Here is a 16,945-nt window from a genome sequence, read left to right as displayed (position 1 = left end):
CAGAAGTGATGATTTCTGACCAAGAAGATGAAAATGCCACAAAGGATGTAAAATTTAGAAATTAACTTAAAGACTGGTTTTTCCTGCAACAAATATAGGCCATAAAAAATCACTGTGCCTTAAACTTCAGAAAGCTATAGAAGAGTTTAGGGCATGTTTTCAAAGATGCTTTAGCTCTTAGTATTTAGAAACATCATATAGAGTGTCATGCCATGTTTTATCACTTGCTCATTTATCATAAAACAAATGTAATTGTATTCAGGGACTAATATCATCATTAGAAAAAATTGCATTAATTTTGAAGCACAGTCTCATATACTGAGCCAAGATTTCTCCAGCTCAAAATTGCATCTGGTGAAAAGTTTGATCAACTCTTTTATCGTTCTCGGGCCTTAGCATCAACATCTGACAAACAGCCCATTTTAATTTCTTTCTAGCTTTCAAGATGACATGCATGGAGAAGTATCAAACAGTCCCCCAAATCCCTGCTCAGCTTTCAGATGAACAAATAATGTGACAGTTATTCTGAGAGAGTGGTTAGAATTTGTGTGCAAATATGAAATGTTTAAATTGTTTATTGATGTATAGCTTTCCTAATGAAACACATAAAGTACTTACATAAATTTCGATGAATTATTACAAAATGAATATGCTTAGGCAACCAAGAAATCATACCAATTTTGCTCATAATCCCAAAAGTCACTTTATTGTGTCATTCTCAAAGCTGATCAAGACATTTAGCTAATGTTATAAATCACTTTTTTCATTTTATAACAGTAAAATGTTAAAGAAAAATTTAATCACACACAAAGTAAAAACAAATGTATCATAAACTTGTCAACAATTTAAGTTACTCCTAATCTAATGCCTTTTTACTTCTAATTACACTTAAATTCATTATCTCTGCTATTTAAATATTTTAGGTTTTCTTTTTAAAAATTTATTTCTTCAAATTTTATTTATATAAGGTAAACAAATTTCATGTAATTCATATATACAGATTTAGAAGCCTAGTGATATTTCCCAACCTACCTTCCCTCATCCCCATACTCCTATCTTTCCTTTATCATTCTTTTGATGTTTACAGTGACATATTATCAGTTTATTTATAATTGTAATATTGAAGGGTTAAAAGCTTAAAAGTAAAGCCATAAAACTAAAACTGCAAAAATCCAAGTGTAGCCACGGTGATAAGGAACCAAATTATCTCTGTTGAAACATGTGTCCCCACTTGCCTGTGATACCATCCCCATCTGCTTGAAAGATGGCCTTGTAAAACTGCTTTGTGTCACTGTCTCATGCAATAACGCTCGCAGGAGTCCGGAAAGAGCTACAATAAGTTCCTGTAACTTAGTGATCTTTGTATGAACTCACCCCCTCCTGTTTGTTTGTTGCACTGTATAAAAACCCTAGCATTCTTTCACTCGGGGCTGCTCTGTTCCTGAGTGTTCAGACAGCCCCAGCATGCTGCAGAAAATAAACCCTTTGCTGATTGCATGAGAGTGTCTCTTGGAGTCGTTCCTTGGCGGTAGACGTTCTGCGACCCTTGCAATATGAGCCCTCCTCTAAGCAGAGAATGCAACAAAAAGCAAAAGGAAAACACAATTCCACAGCAGTAGAGAGAAATGCTATGACCAGTAACCAATTCTCAAAATGTCATTTTTGCTAACACACATTATATTTTTGTACTTGATTAGTAACCAGAAATCATAAAAAAATAAGATATTTGTTTTTGGAGACTTGCTTATTACACCAAGTATAATTGTTTCCAGTTGCATCCATTTTGTTGTGAAAGACAAGACTTCATTGTTTTATATGGCTGAGTAATATTCCATAGTGTATCTATACCACATTTTCTTTATCTAGTCATCAGACAATGGACATCTGGATTGATTCAGTATCTCAGCTTTTGAGGACTTAGCTTCAGTAAACATAGATGTACAGATGACTCTTCCATATGCTGATTTCATTTCATTTGAGAATATTTTCAGGACGAAGGCTGCTGGGACATGTAGTCTATCTATTTTAGCTTTCTTTAGCAATCTCCAAACCGTCTTCCACAATGGTGGTACTATTTCGCATCCCCATCAAAATGGATTAGGAAACCTTTTCCTCACACTTCTTCACCAACATTTATTGTTTTTATGACTTCTATATGAAAGTCATTCTAACTAGGGTGACATGAAATGTTATTGGGGCTTTGATTTGCATTTCCCTGATGACTAGTGATCCTGAGCATTTTTTCTAGTGTCTGTTGGCAATTTTAATTTCCTCTCTTGAAAAATGGCTGCCGAGTCTTTTTCCCATTTCTAAATTGAATTATTTGTTTTGTTTTTGTTGAATTTCTTAAGCTTTATTATAGATTCTTTTATAGATTCTGGATATCATTCCTTTGTCAGGTGGATAGCTTGAAACTATCTTCTCCCATTTTTCTTTCTTTCTTTCTTTTTTTTTTTTTTTTTTTGGGCAGGCAGAGTTAGAGAGAGAGACAGACAGAGAGAAATGTCTTCCTTTACCATTGGTTCACCCCCAAAATGGCCACTACAGCTGGTGTGCTGTGCTGATCCGAAGCCAGGAGCCAGGTGCTTCCTCCTGGTCTCCTATGCGGGTGCAGGGCCCAAGGACTTGGGCCATCCTCCACTGCATTCCCGGGCCACAGCAGAGAGCTGGACTGGAAGAGGAGAAACCAGGATAGAACTGGCGCTCCAACCGGGACTAGAACCCAGGGAGCTGGCGCTGCTTGCGGAGGATTAGCCTAGTGAGCTGTGGCGACGGCCTCCCATTTTTCAGTTGCCTCTTCACATTGCTGAGTGTTCATTTTGCAGTGTGGAAACCTTTCAGCTTTGTGTAACTCCATTATCTATTTTGGCTTTAATTGCCTGTACTTCTTGGTTATTTTCAAGAAGTTTTTTCTTATACAAATGCTTTGGAGAGTTTCACGTTTTCCTCTCTAGTAATTTGATGGTATCATATCCTAGATGAAGACCTTAGGTCCATTTTGATTTGATTTTTGTATAAGTTGTAAAGTAGGGGTCTTGTTCCATACTTCTGCATTTGGAACTCCTATTTCCCCAGCACCAGTTGTTGAAGAGGCTGTCCTTTCTCCAGGGATTGATTTTAGATTAGTAGATTGAAGATGTGTGGACTGATTTCTGGCATTGCTATTCAGTTACAATGGACAGTATGTGTATTTTTGTGCCAGAACCAGGCTGTTTTGATTATAAGTACCCTGGAGTATGTCTTGAATCTGGCATTGCAATGCCTCCACTTTTTTGTTGTATAAGGTTTCTTTAGCTCTTTGAGGTCTCTTGTATTTCCATACCAATATTAGCATTTGTTTTCAACATCTGAGAAGAATGTGGCTGGTGTTGTGATAGGGATGTCATTGAATGTGTAAATTCCTTCTGGCAATATGGACATTTTAATTATAGTAATTTTTCCAAAACATGAAAATCGGATATTTTAAATATTTTTGTATTTTCTACTGTTTTTTTTCTGTAATATTTCATAATTTCCATTATAGAGATCTCTCACTTCCTTGATTAAATGTGCTCTAAGATTTTCATTTCTTTCTATAGCTATTGTGATTGGGGCTGATCTTAGAAGATATTTTTCATTAGTGGCATTTTCTGTGTATATAAACACTATCATAATACCTGATTTCAAAGCATAATACAAAACTATAGCTATCAAAACAGCTCAGTAGTGGAATTAAAATGCACACACACACACACATATATATATATGCACACACACATGCACAATGGAATATTATTCAGCTTTTAAAAAGAAATTCTATCATTTGCAGCAAAATAGATGCAACTGGAGGATATCATGTTTAGTGAAATAAGCCAGGCACAGAAAGACAAATATAGCATATTATCCATTATATGTGGGAGCTAAAATTGAAAAAAATAACAATAAATAAAGCAGAAAGAAATGTCTATGTGTATCATTATTATTTGAATAGAGTTTTGTAATACTGTTTTGAAACTGTTATACTATTTTAGATTTAATGATCTGTTATTGCTTTAAAATTTACTGTATATGGGTGAAATTTTCATTTTTCCACTCAGTTACTCTTTATAGTTTTTGTCTATATTCTTACTACACCAGGGTCTTTTTGAGTTTTACTTCTTAAACTTCTTCTTGGGTGAAGTATTAACCCTTTTTACTGTAATGTAGTTTTAAAATATGTTATCTCAAAAACTAAAACTATAAGAAGACAAAAAGGGTAGGAGGAAAGAGGGTGGGAGGGAGGGGAACAGAGGAAGGAATGGGTAGCATTACATTTTAGAATTGTATCTATAAATTATATTGAATCTGTTGAAAACTGTCAATAATTAAAATTATTAAAAACACTTAAAATAAAAAAAACACTTTGAACTTGTTTTATAATCACAGGCTTTGTGGTTGACTAAATACAGACTTTAGCAAGGAAAAAGTAGAAAAACTCTGATGGACATCTGGGTTGATTCAATATCTGAGCTATATTGAATTGAGCTGTGATAAAAATGGCAGTGCAGATAGTTCTTTCATATGAAGATTCCATTTCTTTTAGGCATATTCCCAGGAATGGGATGGCCATGAAATATGGTAGATATGTTTAAAATTTCTGAAGAATCTCCATACTGCCTTCTGTAAAGATGTACTAGTTAACATTCCCCCTAATAGTGTATTAGGGTAATTTTTTTATACATCTTCACCAGAAATTGTTATTATTTGGATGGTAGCCCTTCTGAGGTAGCCATTCCTGTTTTTATTTGCTTGTCTAATTTCTAGACATCCTGAGTATCTTTTTTTGTTCACGTGTCTGATGGGCATTTGTATTTCATTCTTCAAAAAATGCCACTTTGTTTCCCCAAAAAAAGTGAAGATGAAACTGGCAGAATGGAAGAAAAGATTTTTGGACTACTCACCTGGTAAAGGATTAATATCCAGAATATATAAGGACCTCCAGAAATTCAATAAAACAAAATTAACAACCAGTTAAGAAATGGGCAAAGGACATGAATAGCCCTGGACCATTTTTTTTTGTATTTTTTATCTTTCTTCTTCACTTAGGTTGTCATTAATTTATGCATTTAACAATTAAAACCTGTGTTTAAAAAAGGTGTTAATTTACTATTATTAATGAAGAGATAAAGCTGGTGAATATGTAAATGAATGTGCCATTGGAGCTTTATTTTTTTAATTTTAGATTTTTTATTTCTATTAACAAAAATAAAGTGAATTTAAAACATTTCATAGATACATTTCTCAGAAGATAACCATAGTTCCTTCTTCTTCCCTCAGTCTCCCCTCTTTCCTTTTTTATTTTCCTCGAATTTGTGCAATAATACACTTTAAATTCTCTTTATAATCACAGACTTAATGTACCACTAATCATAATCTTCAACAAGTTACATAGTAGAAAGATCAATGTTCCATAGGAATATACACAAGTTCTATAAGCAATGGTCAAATCATAAGATGTCAGTTTCATTCTTATATTTTTATATTCTATGTTAGTTATCATATTTCAGAGAAAACATATATAATATTTGTCATTTGGGACTGTTCTTGTTGTTGATTGTCTATTTCTTTCTCTAGATTAGTGAAGTGAAGTTTTTTGTTATTATTTCACTGAATAGGCCTTTTAATTCTGTTTCCACATATTAAAGAATGCCTAAGAACTAAGACCCTTATTTTGGGTCATTTGATAATATCCCATTGTAGTCAAACTTTTACAGTAAAATATGAAGAAAAGATTCTAAAATCTGTATGAGAGAAATGTCAGGTTGATTTCAAAAGGTCTCCAATTAGATGAACAACTGGTTTCTACAAACTAGGAAAGAATAGCAAGACAAACTCCAAGTCTTAAATGTAAAATGAACTGTCAACCCAGAATATTGTACTGTGCAAAGTTCACATTTATGAATAAAGGTGAAATAAAGATATTCCATAACAACAGAATTTGAATGAATTTGTCACCACTCATTCAGACTAACAATGATTCTTAAGCATGTGCTATACAGAAACACAGATACTCATACCTATCAGAGAATGTGAAAGCAGAAAATCCCCTGGTAAAAGTACAAAGGAAATCCAAAGAAAAGAGTAGGATTATTTGCAGGAAAATGGCAGTGCCAAATTTTTATTTATCAATAGTACTTTGCATGTAAATGGCCTAAATTTTCCTAGTAAATGATATAGACTGGATGAATAAATTAAAAAAAAACAAGATCCAACTATTTTCTGCCTTCAAGAAACATACCTCACCAACAAAACTATCTGTAAATTAACAGAAAGCAAAGATAAGCACATGCAGCCATTCTAATATCAGACTGTAACAGAAATACTTTTAAAAGAAACAAAGGGCATTATGTAATGATTAAGTGAATCAATTCAAAAGGAAAATGTGAATATAATAAATATATATATATGCCCAATGTCAGGGCACCTGACTAAAGCAAATGTTAATGGATCTAAAAGGAGACACAGATTCTAATACAATAGAAATTGAGGAGTTTAACACTACTCTTTCAGTAATGGCTTGAACAACTAGACAGAAATTCAGCAAAAAACCAGGAGACCTGGGGCCAGCGCTGTGGCTCACTTGGTTAATCCTCTGCTTGTGGTGCCGGCATCCCATATGGGTGCCAGGTTCTAGTCCTGGTTGCTCCTCTTCTGGTCCAGCTCTCTGCTGTGGCCCAGGAAGGCAGTGGAGGATGGGCCAAGTGCTTGGTCCCCTGCACCTGCATGGGAGACCAGGAGGAAGCACCTGGCTCTTGGCTTCAGATTGGCGTAGCTCTGGCTGTGGCAGACATTTTGGGTGTGAACCAATGGAAGGAAGACCTTTCTCTCTGTCTCTCTCTCTCACTGTCTCACTCTATCTGTCCAAAAAAAAAAAACAGGAGACCTAATCTACACTACCCACCAAATAGACCTAAATCATATATATATATATATGTATATATATATGTATATATATATATGTATATATATATGTATATATATATGTATATATATATATGTATATATATATATACATATATATATATGATGATATATATGGGTTTTTTTTAGTTTTTTTTATTAAACTTTTATTTAATGAATATAAATTTCCAAAGTATAGCTTATGAGTTACAATGGCTTCCCCCCTCCCATAACTTCCCTCCCGCCCGCAACCCTCCCCCCTCCCGCTCCCTTTCCCCTTCCATTCATGTAAAGATTCATTTTCAATTCTCTTTGTATACAGAAGATCAGTTTAGTATATATTAGGTAAAGATTTCAACATTTTGCCCATATAGCAACATCAAGTGAAAAAACTACCATTGGATTACTAATTATAGCATTAAATAGCAATGTACAGCACATTAAAGACAGAGATCCTACATAATTTTTTTTCAAAATAATTAATTTTCTATGCCATTTCCATTTTAACACCAGGTTGTGTTTTTTTTTTTTAATGTTATTTCCATTTTAACACCAGGTTGTTTTTTTTTTTATGTTTTATATATACCAAATTGTATTTGTATGTAAATGTGTGTATTTGTATGTATATGTATCCATATACACCAAATATACCTAAATTATATATATATATATATATATGTATGTGTGTATGCATATGTGTGTTTGTTTGAGATATTTCTAAACATTTATTTTCTATCTTGTATATTCTTTGCTCTGTCTCACCAAATCTATTGTTAAGGTTTTCCACTGTATTTTAGTTGATATTAAGTGTATTCATTTCTATTATGTCAGTTAGATTTTTCTCAAAATTTATCTCACAGAAAAAATTTTCATCCATGTGATCTATGGATTTTCTTACCTCATAATTTTGCTTCTCATTGCTTCTGAGTAATTCTGTAATAATTCTTTTTTTCAGGAATTTCTTAATTCTCCTCATCTTCACATTATAATATTGAAATGTTATATTCCTTTGGGGGAGTTATGTTTTCTTCCTTTCTCTTAGGTTGCTGCATCTACTTTTAGGAACTTGTAGAAACACTTGTGGGTTTTCTCCACTCATGGGTTTTATCTTTGAGCAATGCTTAATGTCAAGTGTCTGCTTCTTCAGGTAATACTGAAAGCTGTGGGCTGAGTTGGCCTAGCATGCTCTGGTAAGTGCTCAAGTATGGGGTAAGAATCCAGAGCGACACTCAAGTTGAGTTTCATAGATCTTTTCTATTGTCAGCAGGGGAGAGTGCATTATCATGCCTGTTTGTGTAATCACATCATCTCCTCTCTTCCAAGCTGATCAGTGCCTGGGGTTAGCTATTGGTGGTTACACTGACTCATGGACTATCCAAAGGATTTATAAAGTCCTCAGTGCGAGCACATAACCTTCTGTATTGACCCACCTCAGATAGTGAGGGAGCACTGAGTGTCTGATACAAGACACAGTGATTGCTCACAGACCCAGCTATACACCACACACTATTATATAGTCACAAGATTCCTAGAATCACTGGGTGCAGAGGATCCCATCTGCACCCTGTAATTATGGCCTTTCTGTGGAGAAAGCAGACTAATTTCCAGAGCCAGCTGCAAATGAGTGCTTTACCTTGGCAGTTGGAGCCACTGTGACTTTGATAGGTTGGAGCGGCACCTCAGAATCCTAAGTGGGTGCCCAGACACCTGTCACCTGTCCCAACCAGACTCAATATCAGTGGGAAATGTAGATATTTCCCTCTGGTAAATGTGTGGTAGAACCACCACAGAATCTATTTGTGCCAAGATGGTGCCTTCTCCCCTCCAATTGCTGGGTTCCCTCATGGGGTGAGGAGGATAAATGTGCTTTTCCTTCACAAGATTAGTTGGATACTCTGCCTCCCAATGGGGCTCTAGGCCAGACTCAGAGACAGTGAGGTCTGCAAGGTTCTTCCTCCTGCAATATCAACAGTATCGTGGGCTACCACAGCCCATAGATGGGAGAAGGCAACATCATGGCACAAATAAAAGCTGTAGAGATTCTCCCGCACATGATCAGGGGATTTTACCAAAGGGAAAATTCTGCATTACTCCCTGATATTGAGTCTGGATGTGACAGTTGACAGGGTTCTGGGCACACATTTAGGATTGTGAGGTGACTCTCCAATGTATCACAGGCCTAGGGGCTCAAACTATCCTCATATTCCCCTCAAAACCTTGTGTCTCCTCCAGCCTGTGGCTCCAGGAGTCATGGGTGTTGTCCTCTCCCACTGCTGCACATCCACAAGTTCCACACTGCTTCATGATGTTCTTTGTTATCTTGAATTTCCACTGAAAACTTCTCAACAACTCTCCCCTGGGAGTACACTACTTTTGCTTTTCTTCTCATGTTTTCCCCTAGTCAAAATCAGCCCATCTCTTTCCTATCAGCTATCTAGGAATCTCTTGTTGTACTATTTGTTTAGTTGAGCAAATCAGTCTTTGAGTACAATGGGAGTTAAAAATATATTCCTATCTCAAAAAATATTAATTTGGAAAAATTTAGTATAAGGAAATACATATCTAATTGGAAGAGAGTAGATTGGTGATTATATATGAGGATTTAAGGGGAGTTGATAAGTGGGGTAGATTTGGAACTGGGGAGTGACTACCAATGATATGAAGTTTCTGTGGTGATGAAAATTCTAAAAATGAATGTGATGCTAGATGCATAATCATGAACAAACTTACAAAATATCTTAAATGAGTGAGCTATATGACATATGAATTGTATTTTAATGAATTGGTTATTAAGAGGCAAAGCAAGAAAAGGACTCTAGGAATATAAAATTTAATACTTGTCAAATGTTTCTGAAAATGCCATTTTTATATTTCCCCAGGTACCCTTTAAAGAAACCAAGATTCTCCTATTCATGTCATGGATGCTGGGGCTTCTTCACTGTTTCTGCTTCTGCCTTTGGGCATATATTTATTGAGACTATCCAGAAAGTCATTTGCCATCACCACCACAGTAAAAATTTCCCACAGATAAAAAGATTCACTTCCATGTTTAAAAATCTATTAGTTGTCACTATACTTCATCCTCTGAAGAATTGTTTCCCAGAGCCAAGTATGTTAATTCTTGTAAGATATGAAGCATTTTCCAAAAGAACATGGTCATCTCCTGCCAATTCCAGTCAAAAGGTAAGGTTTATAGTACCCAACTTTTAGTAGTCCATTCAAGTGTCTTCATGCACTTGGTCCCTCCCAGAATAGTTTCAGACTCTTATGACTTGTGAATTTGACACCTAGCAAGTGGCAAGTCACTAACTGGGAATTAGTGAAACAATCTCTGATTATTTAACACAGAGAAATGGGTTCAGTTGACAAGGCTTTACAGAGTATAGTAATATCTCAGTTCACATGGAAACACACTGTGAATCCTGCAGACTACCAAGGGCACTCAGCATGCATAAGTATCATCGATAAATAAAATCTAATGATTGAGGCTGGCACTGTGGTGTGGCAGGGTAAGCCACCACATGCAGTCCTGGCATCCCACATAGTTCAAGACCCGGCTACATCACTTCCAATCCAGCACTCTGCTATGGCCTGGGGTACCAGTAGAAGATGGTCCAAGTCCTTTGGCCCCTGCACTGGTGTGGAAGACATGGAAGAAGCCTCTGGATCCTGGCTTTGGATTGGTGCAGCTCCAGCCATTGCAGTCAACTTACGAGTGAACCAGAGGATAGAAGATCTCTCTGGCTCTCTTTGCTTCTCCTTCTCTCTCTGTGTAACTGACTTCCAAATAAATAAACATGTCTTTAAAAAAATTCTACTGATCAAGTTTTAAAGGACCCTTAATGATGTAGTAATATCAGACCTGTGGGAAGCAAACACATTGGGGGACAAAGTCTCTGTGTTATATTTGTGGACTTCAGACTCCAGTGAGAATAACAAACCTAGCTATCCTTTCACCTCTGTTGCTTTTATTGTTTCATACATGTCTGCATATATTCTCTTCTTTTTAATTTGATTAGTCATCAAAATCATTCCATTATGTAAATGCCACTTTTTATGAATATTTTAATTTATCATTTTAAAAAAATATTTACTTATTTATTTGAAAGTAAGGGTTGCACACACACATACACACACACATAAAGAGTGAAAGATAGAGAGAGAGAAAGCTCCCGCATGCTGCCAATTGTCCATAGTAGTCAAGGCCAGGTTGAAACAAGATGAGAGCTAACCTGCCTCCTGCATGGGAGACAGGATCTATGTAATTGAATCATTACCTGCTGCTTCCCAAGGTGTTTCAGGTAGCTGAATTCAAGATCAGAGCTTAAACTTGAATGAAGGCACCCTGATATCAGACGCAAAAATTCAAAAAGTCATCTTAACAACTATGCAAATGCTTGTGCTCCAATGACTTACCTGATTTTTTTAAACTTTTAAAAAAATATTTTTGTTTCTTTGAAATGTAGAGAGGGAAAGACAGAGAGAGAAAGAGAGAGAGAGAAAAAGCAATTGATAGAGAAAATGATTGAGAGAGAGAGAGATTGAAAGGTCTTGTATTTGCTGGTTCACTCCCTATATGGCTGCAATGGCCAGGATTGGGCTAGAACAAAGCCCATGAGGTTTAACAGGGTCTTTGACATGTATTCAGTGGCCCAAGTACTTGGTCCATCTTTTGGTGTTTTCCCAGGCTCATCACAAGCTGGAGTGAAAATGCAGCAACCAGGACTCGAACCAGTGCCCACAAAAGATGCCAGCATCACAGGCAGCAGCCTTACCCACTAAACCACATCAGCACCAGTGTCATTACTTTTGTACCAATTGTTTTCATGTTGTCTAGAAATATTTTGCAGCATAGCATTAATTATTAATTATTTTTCCATTAAATTCTTACAGTGTTTATCTAGTAACATGAATATATGACATTCTTGTTTATCCTATCAATGTGGATAAATGCATTAACATATTTTCTAATACTGAATCTTACTTTGATCCCTGGTGTAAAGTCTAATCGATAATGGAATGATGAGATAATAAATCCATAAATAAAATGCAACATTTTGGATGTTTAAACTATATCCATGTACCTTAAATACCTAATATTCTATTTGATGTAATCCAGGTAAAGCCCTCATATAATCATTATATATTCTGCCTAAAAATATTGGGACATTAATTATGATTCTTAAAAATTTCCAATATCATTGGATTAATAATAAGTTTATATATAGAATTTCTATCTGTATTATATAAACTTGGTATGTTTTTGTTTGAGTGCCATCTTAGATAAATTTATTATTTATTTTTATTTATTTATTTATTATTTACTATTTATTTATTTGTAAGTCAGAATTACAGAGAGATAGGGAGAGAAAAGACAGAGATCTTCCATCCACGGCTTCACACCCATATGGCCACAATAGCTCACAGCTGGAGCTAGGAGCTTCCTGTGGGTCTCCCACATGCATTCAGGGGCCCAAGATTTTAGATCATCTTCTGCTTCTTAGCAGGGAGCTGCATTGGGAGTGAAGCAAACAGTACTCAAATTGATGCCCACATGGAATGCCGGAACTGCAGGCAGTGACTTAACCTATCAGGCCACAGTGCCAGCCCCAGATATTGGAGGTGTCTGAGACACTGGAGAGGAACAATCCCACAGGTGATTGTGGCAACAGATTGTTGCACAAAAAACAAATATGGGGCTATAAGCCTGATTCACACAGCAGCCATTGCCTATAATACAGGCACAGTCAAATCTAGGGGTGCAGCTGACCAATATGTCATGGTAAAGAAACATTTCTTATTGCTTCAGGGGAAGTCAAGGCATTTGTAAAGCTTGAGACTTGCATAGACTATGACTGTGCTTAGATTGGGACATTTTGACTTAGGATTCAAAGATGGCTGAATCTAGAAAAGACACACTGAGTTTGATTAAAGGAAGACATCAGAAAAATTGGAAGTTCTGCACTCGTGGGAGTTAGTTGAATCAAAGTTTTCAGTGACAAGTCTACAGTAAGAAGAAAGATTCCATGGAACAACAAGGACTGTATAGACATGCAGCAGCTCATCGGACAATACTAGCAACTCCCACAACTGGAAGTTGGTGGGGAGGCCACCTTTCCAGAGCAAGGTGAGAGGAGTGTGTAGAAGTCTGTGTTCTGCTGGTGATACCCTCTGGGGAAGAGACTCATGGCCCTCACTAATTTTTGATTACAGGCATATAAGTAAAATTGGGACAGGGTTCCCACTTTATTTTGTGAATGTAGGAACATTACTCATTTGCCCTTCCTCTTAGGTGTCCAGTGACCAGTGGGGAAGCCCCAGAATAAGGTCAGTGTAGCCTGAAGTGACAAAAACACCTTTGGTGAATTTTGTCAGAGTGAGAAATTCATGGTCCCACTGACTTTGAACCTGAGTAGAAGAGCTGGTGGGGAACATGACTGTCACTTACCTCTATGACTAGAAGGCACGTTGCTCCCCCGCAACACACACACACACACAAACACACACCCCAAAGGTGCCTAGTGTCCAGCAAGAGAAGTGCTATGTTCCCAGAATAAGGCAAGTAGGGTCTGACATTCAACATTGCTGAAAGGCAGTGTGCCCAATTGGCATTTGTGCCCCTCTACCTCTCATCAAAGATCCAGACTCAGGGATGGGGAAGCTTTCTCTTTGGATGTGGGGGCTTGCAAGGTAGTGAAAAAATCTCATGGGGTCTCTGGCTGCAGGAAATCTTCACCCTGTGGCTGTAGGAATTCTGTGTGTGAGAATCCAAGAAACTGATAAGGGCATAGGATGTGACTGAATCTTTAGCCAATTATGAAACTCCAGAAACTCAGAATTCCCTGAGTGCTGGGAATGCACAATGCAGAGTACTCCATGCTCACACTTTTAAGTGCCTAGATTTTTGTGCAGTTCATACACTTGAGTAGGAGGTGCAGGCACAGAGAGATTCAGCTTGGTACAGGGAAAGTCAGAGGCAGTGACCACACCAGCCAAGATGATAATCCTGTCTCTTCTACTGACTACAGACAGCTACAATGAATAATTTTGGTTGTTACTCTGGACTTTGGGCCCACCCATAAATACTTGCCAGAGCTCCTTGACCCTGTCTAGTACACATTTCTGGATTTACAGGAAGACACAGACATCCCACTATACTCAGGGGTACATTCCTAAGAACAAAGACTCCAAAGGAGATATCAACAAATATTGCTATATGCACATGAAACTAAGCATAAAAATGCAAGAAATATGAGACAAAGAGACAATATGACTCTGCAAAAGGAATACAATAATACTTCAGTGTTAGACTGTGAACATGCAATTGATGAATTGTCTGAAAAGGAATGTAAAATAGTAAGACTACTCAAAAACACAGAGACATAATCACACGAGTTATAGAAATCTGTGAATGACATGGATAAGTAATTCTGCTACGAATTAAAAGTATTAAAGAAATATCAAACTGAAATATTATAAATGAAGAATTCAATAAGTGAAAAAAATACAGTGGAAAGCTTGAAAAACAGACTCAGTTAAAGTAGAAGCAACCATAAGATGAAAGTTTTGAAATTGGCAAAAAAGGAAAGAAAATTTAAAAATAAAAAATGAAAAATTGACAGGAAACATTAAATAATAAAATATACTTGTCCCATGCATTTCTGAAGGAGTGGAATAGCACGGTGACTTAGACAACTTATTTAGTGGAATAATTACAGGAAATTTCCCTAATTTTGATAAATATATAGATATCCAGATACAGGGACATATGGAACTGCAAATAGTCACATTCAGAGAAGATCTTTACCATGAGGCATTATATCCAAACTTGCAAAACTAAAACACAAAAAAATCCTAAAATGTACATGAGAATCATCAGCTATCTTTTAAAAGATCTCCAATTAGATTGACAACAAGACTCTCATCAGAAACCCAAAAGGCTAGGAGAGACAGAGAGGGGAGAGATATAGTCATATTCTTACATAAAACACCTTGTAATCCTAAAATATTGTATTGAGTGGGTTCTTATTTATAAAAAAGATGAAATTAACATCTTCCAAAAAAGCTAAAAATTAGAATAATTTGTCACCACTTGTCTAACTTCACAATTGATGCTTACGTATCTACTACACAGAAAAACAGAAAGATAATCAGCATCCTGAAAGAATGTGAAAGCACAAATCCTCTTAATAATAGTCCAAAGCAAATTAAAAACAATAGGAATATCTATAGAAAAATGGCAGAACCAACACATTATTTACAAATAATGATCTTGAATGTAAATAGATTAAGCACTCCAATTAAAAGTTACAGAGAGTTGAATGTATTAAAAAGCAAGACTCATCTACTAAAAATGTATTAAAAAACAAGACATTGCCTAAATGAAAAACAACTCACACAGAGAAAAACAGGCTAAAGTGAAAAGATTGAAAAAATTAGTCCACACAAATGGGAATGAAAATAAGGCATACCTATGTTTTTTTAAAAGTTATTTTATTAATTTCAAAAGTGGAGTTTCAGAGAGAGGTAGAAACACAGAGAGAGGTCTCCCATCCACTGGTTCACCCACCAAATGGCCACAATGACCAGTGTTAGACCAGGAGAAAGCCAGGAGCCAGAAGCTTCTTCTGGATCTCCACATAGGTGGAGGGGTCCAATGACTTGGGTCATCCTCTGCTGCTTTCCCAGGCACATTATCAGGAAGTTGGATCAGAAGTGAGGGATCCAGGACCCCAAATGACACCCAAATGGGATACTAGCCTTGCAGGCCAGGGCTTTTAGTGCCACAGCACTTTCCCCACACCTATCTTAATATTAGACAAAATAGACTTTAAGAAAATACTGTTAAAAGAGACAAAAATGTTATTATGTAATGATTAAGAGATCAATTCAGGAAGAAGATATGACTATAGTAAATATATATATGCATCCAATGCTAGAGAACCAAGTTATTTAAAACAAAAAAAATAATTGATCAAATTGGAGACATAACCCCAACACAATCATAATTGTTGATTTCAATACCCCACTTCATCATCATGAGGCAAAATAGGCAAGAAAACAATGAGGTTAATCTATGCTTTTGAACAAATGGATCTAATTATTATCTATAGAATAATTCATTCCACAGTAGAAGAATACAGAATCTTTTCATCAGGGCATGGAACATTCTCTAGAATAGATCATATGTCAGGTTACAAAACAAGACTCAAAAAATTAATATATATATATATATATATATATATATATATATATATATACCATGTATAATTTCTGATCACAATTGAACTAAGCTGGTAATTAATAACACAAAAATTCTAAAAAATATACAAACACATGCAGACTGAGCAACATGTTCCCTACTGAACAGTGGATCATAAAAGAATTCAAAAAGAAGTAAAGGGGCCGGCACTGTGGGTCACTTGGTTAATCTCATATGGGTGCTGGGTTCTAGTCCCAGTTGCTCCTCTTCCAATCCAGCTCTCTGCTGTGGCCCAGAAAGGCAGTGGAGGATGGCCCAAGTGCTTGGGCCCCTGCACCCACATGGGAGACCAGGAGGAAGCACCTGGCTCCTGGCTTTGGATTGGCACAATGCACTGGCTGTAGCGGCTATTTTGGGGGGTGAACAAGCAGAATGAATATCTTTCTCTGTCTCTCTCTCTCACTGTCTAACTCTGCCCTTCAAAAAATAAACAAAAAAAAAGTTTAAAAAAAGGAAATAAAAATATTTTCTTGAACTAAACAAAGATGTCAACCCATCATATCCACCTTACGGGATGCAGCAAAACAGTACTAAGAGTAAAGATCAAATAGCAATTAACACCTAATCAGAAAATTGCCAAAGTAGCAAATAAATGATAAACAATACATCTTCAAAGAACAAACCAAACCCAAATAAATAGAGTTGAAAGAAATAATAAAAATTAGTGAAGAAATATAAAGTTGAAATCAAGAAATATAAAAATTTAATGAAATAAATAGCTGGAATGCCGGCGCCGTGGCTCAACAGGCTAATCCTCTGCCTTGC

Source organism: Lepus europaeus, chromosome 7 (genome assembly GCF_033115175.1).
Source record: "Lepus europaeus isolate LE1 chromosome 7, mLepTim1.pri, whole genome shotgun sequence".
Classification (NCBI taxonomy): domain Eukaryota; kingdom Metazoa; phylum Chordata; class Mammalia; order Lagomorpha; family Leporidae; genus Lepus; species Lepus europaeus.
Note: the sequence above shows the minus strand (reverse complement) of the source record.